This window comes from Alligator sinensis, unplaced genomic scaffold (genome assembly GCF_000455745.1).
Source record: "Alligator sinensis unplaced genomic scaffold, ASM45574v1 scaffold1333_1, whole genome shotgun sequence".
Classification (NCBI taxonomy): domain Eukaryota; kingdom Metazoa; phylum Chordata; order Crocodylia; family Alligatoridae; genus Alligator; species Alligator sinensis.
In genome coordinates this window covers 78235-82668 of record NW_005843200.1, presented here as the reverse complement: position 1 = coordinate 82668, position 4434 = coordinate 78235, and the positions used below count along the sequence as shown (strand labels likewise).

At 49.1% G+C, this 4434-nt stretch overlaps 1 pseudogene; it reads right to left on the bottom strand.

Annotated features, from left to right (window-relative positions):
• Positions 1 to 2665: 2665 nt before the first annotated feature.
• Positions 2666 to 4434, bottom strand: part of LOC106723142 — a 10879-nt pseudogene continuing 9110 nt past the window's right edge.

The following is a 4434-nucleotide window of genomic DNA, read 5'->3' as shown; positions in this document are numbered from 1 at the left end:
GCCCCCCCCCCCCCCCCCAGGTGTTTCTCTGAGCCAAGCATGCTTGCCTTGCTCATCCACCTGAAGGGAGCATCTGCCCAAGGCTTCAGGGCAGGGCAGCCACAGGGCCAGGGGATCATTGCTGACATTTCATGCTATGCATATATTTTCATAGTTGGTAGGGTAGGAAGGGACCTGTGCAGATCATCAAGTCTGAAACCCTGCCATGGGCAGGAAAAAGTACTGGGGTCAAATGACCCTGGCAAGTTGTTAATCCAGCCTACTTTTGAAGACCCCCAGGGTAGGAGCCAGCATCACTTCTTTTGGAAGTTGGTTCCAGCTCCTAGCCGCCCCGACAGTGAAGTAGCACCTCCTCATGTCTAGTCTGAATTTACCCTCTGCCAGCTTGTGACTGTTATTTCTAGTCACTCCTGGTAGTGCTCAGGGGAACAGGGACTCCCCCAATGCCTGCTGGTCCCCCCTGACTAGTTTGTAACAGGCCACTAGGTCCCCCCTCAGCCTCTCTTGTGGAGACTGAACAGGTTCAGGTCCCATAGCCTCTTCTTGTAGGGCCTGCCCTGCTGCTCCCTGATCATGAAAGTGGCCTCCTCTGGACCCTCTCTATGCTGTCTACATCCCTCCTGAAGTGCGGCGCCCAGAACTGGACGCAGTACTCCAACTGTGGCCTGACCAGTGTCACATAGAGGGGGAGGATCACCTCCTTGGACCTGCTCAAGATGCATTTGTGGATGCATGACAAGGTGTGGTTAGCTTCCCTGACCACGTCCCCACATTGGCAGCCCATGTTCATTTTGGCATCAATAATTACTCCAAAATCCTTTTCTGCCTCTGTGCTGACAAGAAGGGAGTTCCCAGCCTGTAGGTCTGCTGCTGGTTCTTCCTCCCCAGGTGCAGCACCTTGCACTTGTCAGTGTTGAAACCCATCCTGTTCTCATCCACCCACCCCTGTAGCCTGTCCAGATCTGATTGCAGCCTATTCCTTCCTTCTAGCATGCTCACTTCACCCCACATCTTAGTGTCATCTGCAAATTTGAACAGGGTGCTTTTCACCCCTTTGTCCAAGTCACAGTTAATCCATCCCTGCCAACAGAAAAGCCCCAGGCCAAGGCCAAACCCAGCTGGATGCCATTTCCACATTGTGGAGAACTCCTCTTCATGCCACCCCACTGAGGAAAGGCCTATTCATGCTCATGAATTATGTCCCCACCACCATTTTCTTGTTGCCTCCTCCCCTGCTGTTACCACTTGAGGAGTGGATGCTCCTCAAGGGAGTGATCCTGAAAGCATAAGCAAGGTCTATCCTGTCTCAGAGGAAAGGCAGCAAAAGGGCACAGCAGCCCCCTTGGCTCTGCAGAGAACTAGTGGGATTCCTGTGATTAAAAAGAAAGGCGTATAGTGGATGGAAGGCTGAATCCACCACAAAGGAGGAATACTCTGCACTGGTCTGGACCTGTAGGGAGTGAACCTGGTTTATGAAATGCATATGTTTATGAAACTTCTGTCCCAGACCCTTCCTGGTTCAAGTTAAATCACAGTCCCCCAGCATCCCAGCATGCTTTCCAGCCCTGGGCTGGGCTGGGCTGTCTGCTCCAACAAGAAGGATTGGAGGTGGGGAGTCAGAGACTACCCCCCTCCCCTCCAGGCAAACACCAGCTGGGGTCTGGCGCTGGGGGGTGAGGTTGTTAAACCCACCTTCCCTTGAGTACAGAGTTGCCATGCTGCTAAACTTACTGAAACTTACAGCTGGCTGCAACCAAAGACTAGAAATCCCAGAGGAACCTGCAAACAGGATGAGGAAGTGATGAACAACCTTGCAGAGTCCTGCTTCTGTGATACTGGACTGAAAATCCCAGAGACCTGTGGGACAGCAGGAAGAGGAAGCAAACAGCTCATACTGACTACATACCAGAGAGGCATGCTCTAGTGCCGCCCAAATTTTGGCCTGAGCCACTGCAAGCATGTGGCTGCATTTAACCAAAGGTAAAAAATATGTGCAGTCATTTTGAAGTTTAATCTTTGCAAAGACTGAATATATTCATAGATTTCATAGACATTAGGGCTGGAAGGGACCTCAGAAGATCATTGAGTCCAGCCCCCTGCCCCAGGGGCAGGAAGTCAGCAGGGATCATGGGATCCCAGCAAGATAAACATCTAGATGTCTTTTGAAGGTGTTCAGAGTAGGTGCTTGAACCACCTCCAGCGGCAACCTATTCCAAACCTTGCAGGCTCAGACAGTAAAGAAGTTCTTCTTTATGTCCACCTTGAAACAGTCAAGGAGGAGTTTGTGACCATTCAACCTTGTCATCCCTTGGGGTGCTCTGGTGAACTGACGTTCCCACAGATGCTGGTAAGCACCCATTATAAACTTACAGGTGGCCACCAGATCACCCCTGAGCCTGTGCTTTTCCAGGCTGAAGAGTCCCATGGCTCTCAGCCTCTCTTCATAAGGTCTGCTTTCCTGACCTCTGATCATGTGCGTGGCTCTCCTCTGCACCCTGAGGCTTTTTGACTGTCTGTACTTAGCCCAATAGAGGCACAGGATTTTATTACAGCTTGAGGTGCACAGTGTTTATTTGTTCATTGCAGCCCATCAGGAGCCATGGGGCACCCAGTGAGGTCTAGAAGAAATCAGAATCCCTTCCCCCTGTGCTTGCCTCCAACTGGTTTAGTGGTACTCATAGGCCAGACCTTTAGCCACCGCCTTCACCAGCTTCTGGTAGGCAACGTGGGCATCCACAGTGAAGTTGTGGGGGTAATGGGTAACCAGGACTTGGATGAGGAAGTTTCCCAGGAGCTGGAGGGGAAGAAAGAACAGTCCTGAGTCAGCCCTCAACTGAACCCACTTTGTGTCAGTGTGTTCAGAGGTTGGCATGGTGGACAGGGGCTCAGGGGTTATGGTGAGGTGGTCACTGAAGTACTAAGCCAGCCAGAAAAAAAACCAAAACAAAAAAACGTGGTTTTGTGAATCTCTGTGGCTGCCTTTGGATTAAAAAAAGTGAACAAAAGGGAGAGAATATCTTATCTTATCCCGGGACTAAGTCACTTTAAACCCCAGGTCCAGGTTGTCCAGGTGAGGGATTCTCAACCTTGTTAGACTCAAGACCCCCTTATGAGACTCAAGGCCTCTCTTGGAGAATACCAGCTCTGAGCTTTCACTCATAGATTCAGTTCTACCCCGACTCCATGCGGCGCCCAATGACTAGGGACACGACAATCCAATTGCTCATGGATCCTGTTACTCATTAGCCAGAGCAAGCAGGGAGCAAACACCAGCACACATTGCTCACAACAGCTTAATTCAGAATGGAGACAGCTTTGGGTCAGGTCCCAAAAAAACATCAAACAGGGGACCTGCACTGAACAACAGATTTTTCCGCATTTATACACTTTGGTTTATACTTATTAACATTCATTCTACCCTCGCCCCTCCTATTTTTCACCCATTTCTCCTCCTATCTCAAGCTCCTCCTCTGTTTACTGTTTGCTTCATTAGCATGGAATAGCCTGTGCATTTTATGCATTTACATGTCTTTTTGCTATGAGCGCAGGTTTAAGACCTTGACTCCTGCTCTTCGGTCATTGGGCAGACTTTGACCAAAACTTGGAAGCTTATGGAGGCTCCTTCACCAATCAGCACTCACCTTTTTGCATATGTTCATCTCGGGTTCTATTACCAATTACGTGTTGTTTTTCACATTCTAGTCTGTTTTTCTGTCTCATGTTGTACCATCTTCCACATTCCTAAAATGTCACCTCATTCACAGCAGACAGACTCACACAGATTCACTTGCTGCTTTTTCTCAGAAAATGGTTGACATGGTTAAGATAGTTCATTAGCAAAAACAAATGGCTGGCTTAGATATAATTCTGCCTTGTGGTCAGCAGCTCTGCTAAGCCACAGGTCATGCCTTTATTCCGCTGCAGATTCAATGCTCCCTGAAAATCCACATATTGTCTCCCTAACATATTCATAGATGTTAGCTGCTGGAAGGGACCTTACAAGATCATTGGGTCCACCCCTGAACTTCGGCAGAAAGACTGCTAGGGTTTAATGACACTAGCAAGATGGGCATCAAAATGCTTTTTGAAGATCACCAAGATGGGTGACTGAATCACCTCTGCGGAGAGCCTGTTCTAGACCCTCGGCACTCAACTTGTAAAGAAGTTTTTCCTTATTTCTAATCCAAAGCAATCTTCAATCAGTTTGTGCTCATTGTTTCTTGTCATCCCCTGGCGTATATTGGTGAACAGATTTCATAGATTTCATAGACATTAGGGATGGAAGGGACCGCGGAAGATCATCGAGTCCAGCCCCCTGCCCAAAGGGCAGGAAGTCAGCAGGGGTCATAGGATCCTAGCAAGATTCATAGATTCATAGATGTTAGGGTCGGAAGGGACCTCAATAGATCATCGAGTCCGACCCCCTGCATAGGC